Source organism: Argiope bruennichi, chromosome 3 (genome assembly GCF_947563725.1).
Source record: "Argiope bruennichi chromosome 3, qqArgBrue1.1, whole genome shotgun sequence".
Classification (NCBI taxonomy): domain Eukaryota; kingdom Metazoa; phylum Arthropoda; class Arachnida; order Araneae; family Araneidae; genus Argiope; species Argiope bruennichi.
Window position 1 is genome coordinate 51,733,399 of NC_079153.1, and position 7,235 is coordinate 51,740,633.

Below are 7,235 nucleotides of genomic sequence, written 5' to 3' on the forward strand. Positions count from 1 at the left end.
ATCATTAAATTATCGCATTCATAGAAGCAAACAAACAGCTCAATCTAGCCAGATTTTGCCCAAAACTTGACAAACATTTGCTGTTTTAATGCAAAAATTACAGATTTTTCTAACTAGGTAGAGAAAGGGGTTATTGTTTTCACATATGCACGAAAAGACGGACCAGAAATCAATGAACCAGTTTAAAGTTTATATTATAAACCTGAGCATGATCTAAATTTCTGGCTATAACATGCTGAATATCAATTTTCTACCTAGTGACATTTTGGAGTTTTTGTGTTCACATGCACACGGAGGGACAAATATAATAATTTTTTTTTAAATACAAATAGAAAGAATTGCCTCAATCTCGAGATTCAGATGAATCTCCGCTTTCAGACTTCTCTGAGTCTAAAAAGAACAGTTTTGGAACTATGTCTGTTCTGTTTTTGAGCAAATAATTCAATAATACTTTGAGCGAGACGGAAGAAATTCGGTACAAAATCATCATACCAAATTTGTAGATTTCTATCTAATTTTATATGAAATATAGTCTAAAGATGTGTATCTGTCTATATGCGTGCAATTGAAAACAAAACTATAAAACACGATTACATAAAATTTGATAAATAATTTTAGCATCTAAAATATAGATAAATATCATATTTCAAAATAAATCCGTCAAGGAGTAGTTCGTCTGGCACTCTGTACATTCGCTTGCGTGCTATTGCTCCGAAACGCAAAAGCCTAGATAAATGAAATTTGGCATGAAATATTGTCTCTAAACTTATAACTCAATATCAAATTTTGGTTTAGTTTAACAAAAAAAAAAGCAGTCTCGATTTTCTTCATTATATTACGAAGCTCAAAACTAACTTGTATGAAATTCGAAAATAAAAATCTGAGCATTCGTTTTCAAACACGGCCTTCTACAAGGTCCACGATTTTTCTCCTGAATGAAAAAAAGAGAATATCTTTATTAAAGAATATATTAGAAAATTTCGGAGAAACCATCCCTGCTGCTGTTTTTCGGACCCAGAGAATAAAACTTGGATATTTGACAAAATCCGGAAACTGAATTATTTTGGTAATTATAATACTTCCTCTGAAAACTTTAGTAATTAAAAACTTAAAATGTTAATAAGGTAGCGAGACGTCAGTTCATTTGGCATTAATTCAGAAGTGTTGAAACAACGATAACAACATTATGTATCATGAAACAAATAAATTCTAATGATTAAATGTAGAGATATATTTTGAAAGAAAAAACTTACTTTTCAAAAACTGGATATTGAAGGACTTGCATGCATTTGTAAAGATATTGGCGGAACTGAAAGCTCTGCTCAGATGATCGAAAAAAGACAAAAAACGCTTGATGAAGTAATTATTAATTTGATAGATATGATCCAGATCTTTAATCTGTGTAGTTGATATGATCTTACTAGGTTACAAAAAAGAAGAGGGAGAAAATGAAATATATAAAGTAGTGTCTTCGAAATGCGTTTAAAAAGATAAAAAGCTTATAGAAAAGACGATGACAACACGAAACCCTCGATAAATTAAGCCTTAATGAATAAGCGTCGGAAAGTCCAAGGTTTTATTTATTAAGTAAAGCATTTAAAGAATGAAAGAACGTAGAAAAGTAAGTCTAATAAACGTCTAGATAGTTGTAAAAAGAAATGGAAGATCTAGTTTTTTCAAAAACTTAAAATATTAAAACCTTTAATCATATCAATGGAAAAGAGGAATACATCTTACTTATTTTAATATTTCGAATTGAAGGCTTTTTTATTTTTTCATATGTTCAAAAGCTTACGTTTCTTTTATTAAAAAAAAAGATACGATCCGTTTAGAATACCATTAGCCAGGTTTTCATTTATGTAAAATTAAGAGATTCATTTTCTGGAATAATTTATTATTTTAAAAATAGGAAAATAGCTTTTAGCATAATTTTTCTAAAAAAGTGGATTCTTGGCATATTTTGAAATATGTTTTTAAATTCATAGAGCATTCAAAAAATAAACTTTTTTCATTGGAGATATAAAGAAAAATTATTTCGCTAATTTATGAGAAGATAGGGCTATATTAGTTGAATCATAAAAAATAGGAATATATTTCAAAAGCATTTCTTATAATTCATATGACAGAAAGCTTATTATGAGTCATGTAAAAAGACTATTATGTCCGAAACTTTAAATTATGAAGCCAAATCTAAGTATAAAGCAATTTTATATTTTATGTATTTTAGTTTTTATGCTGTTTCTCAGATCTTTCCGTTGTCCAATTCTATTTTTACTTTTCAAGATGCGAAATATGCAAGAACAAAGTAGAGTAATCATCGAAAAATTCAATCTCGGAATTTTGAAAGAATTTTCACATTTAAGACTTTTCTGTGTTTTTCTGTGTTTGAAAAACACATTTTTGGATGTCTGTCTTTAAACACGATAAATAAAAATTTTTTTTAAAAAACTCGAAGTAGATGAATGAAATTTAGAATGTAGACTTTCCATCAGTTTAATAAATTGCTATTAAATTTTCAGCGAACTAAATTTCAGCTATAGTATCTGGCTGTCCGAATATAAATTAAAACAATAACTACAAAATTATAAAAGTTAAATGAATGAAATTTGGCACTCACATTTAAAACATGGGAACTTAATCCATCACTGATTTGATCATCTTTCGGTCTATTCTTTTGCATGCATATAAGCCTATAATTCAAAAAAATGTACCAACTCAGGTAAGTGAAAGTTGGTTTTAACATCTAAAATGTAGATCTTTATCGAATTTTGGAACTACATTTATCGGGGGAATGAGCGTATGTTGTCTTGTACTTTCGCAAGTATGTAAAAACGATAACTCAAAAATGCAGTGACTTAAATTAAGTATTTAAAATTTAGTATGTGATCTTATGACTTCAATTGTAATTCTATGTCAAATTTTAGTATCAAGCAATTTGAAAAAAGACATCCAAAATGCATATTCTGCTTTCTGGTACTTGTGTATTAACCGCGAACCAAAAGAAAAAGGGATCGACAAAAATTGCATTATATAAGCTCTATCGTAACTATTGTTCATCAATAACAAACGGTTATTAACACACAAACACATTTTTAGAGAGTATACGAGAAAGTTTCGAGGGGGGCACTTGAAAAGATTTTTGGCATGTAAAAGGTAATGATATTAATAAAATCAGCGTCTATTTTCTATTAGAGTCATTATTTTTGAAACTCCTCTAATAAATAGCTGTTCATTTATTGCAATCTAGCTGTAATATTCTTTCAGAATGTCTGTTGTTAAGCCGACTTCAAATCGACGCATAAGGGATAGTTCAGTTTCTATGTCCCATGGTTTTCATTGCTAATAACAGCAGTGACAACACATGGCTGAACGGACAGAGTAATTGTGCATCACGCTCTCATTCATTTCAAAGGTTTCGCAAATTTTTTGCAATTATTGAAGGAAAATTGATTAAATATGTGCATAACTACCCAGGAATTAAACTTTAAACATATAGTTAGCTAAGCTAATGTGAAAATTGTATTAAATTTTAAAAATTTGGAAACTCAAAGAAACTTTGCTAATTCGAACTATTTGAACTATTTTAAAAACTGTCGTTATTTCTATCGATGCTAATATTTAGACTCAGTTTTATTTTTTATTTTTTATTCCTTTGGATGAATAAAATGCTTATTGCGATTCCTTCCTTTCCGAATTAGCAAAATTCTACTATTGCTCAAAAATCGGTCATGTGAAAATACAGACATGGATGAAAAAATACAGACCGACAGACGGTCAACACTGTGTTGAATATGGTTAAAAAATTTTATACGAATTTACAATTTAAATGCTAAGCCTGTATTCCAAATCTTATTTATCTAGCTATTTAAGTTTAATTATCGTTATCATGTTGATGTGCATTTGGACAGCTAGGCTGATAGATTATATTTGAATTTCGCTCAAAATTTGATAGGAATAGACAAATGTTATGCAAAAACCATATACTGAATTTCATTCATCTAACTTAAAGTATTTTGGAATTATTCTGCTCACAGACAAGTATAATTGTAAAAATGTGATTTCGGATTTCTGAATGTCTGGAACGTAGAGATTCGTCAACATTTCGATTTCGAATCTCTTTGACGATTACTACACTTTTTTTTTCTATAATTCGCATACGAAAAAGTAATAAGGAACATCGATAAATGAAGTGTACAAACCTCGAGATGAAATAATTAACAATGACATATCTATGTAGATATGAAAACTTATTCGACGAAGGAAAATCATTAAAAATAACCCAAATTCCGTCGAATTTTTAATTTTAATTCGTAATAACTAAAATAAATTCAGATTACAAACCATATTTCAACATTGTATTAATAGACGCTTTAAAGGATCTGAGAAGATAATTGAAATTATCGACGAATTCGAATTAAAAACACTCGTATAATCGGAATTCTGCATTATAAATAGAAAAAAATTACCTGCAACTGAAGAATGACGAGAAAGGAAGCTGGTTTCTGCTTCCGAGATGACTCAAGTTTCAAATTAAATTCAACATTTATTTGCTCAAGGTAATTTCCTTGTTGCAGAGGGCGTCACTGAAAGCAAAAATTGAAGCTACGAAACCTGTTTAACAGAAATATTTTTTCAAAACGAAGTCAGATTCTTGTTCGTTTCACAACAAATGACTTCTTGACGTAACATCTGAATATTTTTACTTCTCCTATTTTTTTTTTTTTTTTTCATTCTGTTTTTAAAAAGAAGCACATTATACATAAACTTCAAAATAAAGAATAAAGAGAAGTATGTAAAAAGAAAGAAGAGTGAAATCTGTATTAATAATAAAGATAGTGTGTGTTGTGTGTGTGTATAAAATTTTAATAACGATAAAAAAAATTATAAAAAAATTGATGCAACAATGAAATTGAATTGAATTACAATCTGAAAATCTCATAAAATTCATGTTTAAAATTAATTTTGAAAACTTTATTAAAATCAAAGAAAAAATGTATGGTCATTACATACATATCAAGATAATTATTTATTCTTTAAGCTGGTATATAATTATTTTTTCCGATAATTATTTCAGAAATTACTGATAAAAAAATTAGACGAAAGGAATAAGAAGTAATTGGCATTATGTATATAAAGACATAAGTAATTTGTGTATAACAGTTAAAATAATAGTGAAATGTACTTCCTTAATGTTTAAGACTTGCTGCGTTGATTAAAATACTTCATTAGTCTAAATGTCTAATACGCAAAATTTATCTTTTATAAAAAAATTAATGATGTGCAAATTTGTAAGAAATATAATTTTTGAACAATATAATATTAAGACTACAGTGTGTGTAAAAATCATTAAATTCCTTAACTAAGGAAAAAATTATTATTTTATATTATATCAGAATATTAATTATTCATCAACTAGTTTTGATATATTCCACTTGAAAGCTCTTATACAGTTGTTTTAAATGTATCATTCCTTTATGATATTTCATGATCTGATAGTTTTACTTTTTGTAAGAAAAGAAACCATTATATTAGCCTTCTCTATATGATATACAGTCGCTCCCAAAATTGAGTATACACTATACACTTTCTTCTTAAATTTTATTCTTCTTTATCTTAACAATCCTATTTATGACTAATATTTATAAGAACGACAAAATATACATTAACAAAAGTATTAGGCAAAAAAAAAAAAAAAAAACGGAGGAATCAACAACATTTTTATTACAGTAATTTTTATGTCAAAGTTACAAATTCCAAAGTATACATCTAGAAAAATCTGTCAACAAAAAGAGAAAAAGATAAATTAATATTTTGTTGCATATCCTTTTGCATTTAGAACAGCTTGTAAAAGGTGTGGCAATGAGTTGACAAGAGTTTGAGTTGTTTCGCCGGATATTTTCGACCATTCTTCTTGTAATACTCTTTTTAAGTGTTAATTGCCCCTAATATCGTGTTTTTGAACTGATTTTTCTAATTCTGCCCACAAATTTTTAATCACATTGAGATCTGGAGATTGAGGAGGGGTATGCAATTGCATTTTACAATTACACAACAACCATAATTTAATTACTTTAGCTGTATGTTTTGGATCATTATTTTGTTGAAACAGAAAACTTGGCCCTAAACCCAAATTCGGGGCACTTTTTTTTAAATTGTTCTTCAACATATCCAAATATTTAATTCTGTCCATGATTCCATCAATGAAGACTAAATTTCTCACTCCTTTTTCAAGACTTACAGCCCCATACAAGAAGTGAACCACCTCCATGCTTGACAGAAGGATTGGTTCAAAAACATTGAACTTACTTTCGTCACTGAATATTATTTGATTCCAGAAGTCAGGAGGCTTTGAAATATGACTTATAGCAAATGAAATTATTTTCTCTCTATTTACTTTGGAAATGAATGGTTTTGTTCTGGCTACGCGACCATTATAATTTGCTTTTCGGATTACTCTTCGAATTGTTTCTGCAGAAACACACTTTCCAATTGTTCTTGAAGTAAATGTAGCAATTTTTTGTAGCACTCACCTTAGGATTGTTTGCTACCTCTCGAATAACTATTCTCTTGGTCGTATCACTGAGGATTTCTTTTCTTCCTCTTCCAAGTTTATTAGCAATTTGTCCATACATTTTATACTTCTGGATAACTTTTTGAACTCATCTGTGACTGCGTTGAATTTCCCTTGCAATTTCTCGTAGAAATTTACCATCTTCAGACAATCGAATAAGTTTCTGAATTTCAACATTTGTTTCATTTCTGGAGCTCATTATGATAACCAAAGCATTTGTTTTAAATTGGAAATCAATGATTGCCAATTAAAGTAACAAAACTATTTTACTTATTCATTTGAAAATAAATAATGGTAGTCAAGTCGCATATTTTATAAGGTGTATACTCAATTTTGTGACTTTGGAATTTGCAACTTTTACATAAAAATTACTGTAATAAAAATATTATTGATTCCTCCGTTTTGTTTTTCAGCCTAATACTTTTGTTAATGTATATTTTGTCGTTCTTATAAATATTAGCCATAAATAGGAATGTTAAGATCAAAAAGAATAAAATTAAAGAAGAAAGAGTATAGTGTGAAGCGGTATGAGACGCGCGGGAGGATAGAACCTGGGACCTTTAGGTTAGCAGTCCAGTAACAATTCGATTTTGCCAAAACAGCTGTAGGGCTGATACTGGCTTATATGCAATTCACCACAGTACTCTCCCTCCAGTGAGTCGAA

At 28.8% G+C, this 7,235-nt stretch overlaps 1 protein-coding gene across 1 annotated transcript in view; it reads right to left on the minus strand.

Annotated features, from left to right (window-relative positions):
• LOC129962486 (uncharacterized) overlaps window positions 1-4,562 on the minus strand; it is a 78,825-nt gene extending 74,263 nt beyond the window's left edge. The window contains exon 1 of the mRNA XM_056076222.1: window positions 4,467-4,562. The gene's annotated coding sequence lies outside the window, so the exon portion shown is untranslated. The remainder of the gene's footprint in view (window positions 1-4,466) is intronic.
• Window positions 4,563-7,235: the final 2,673 nt, after the last annotated feature.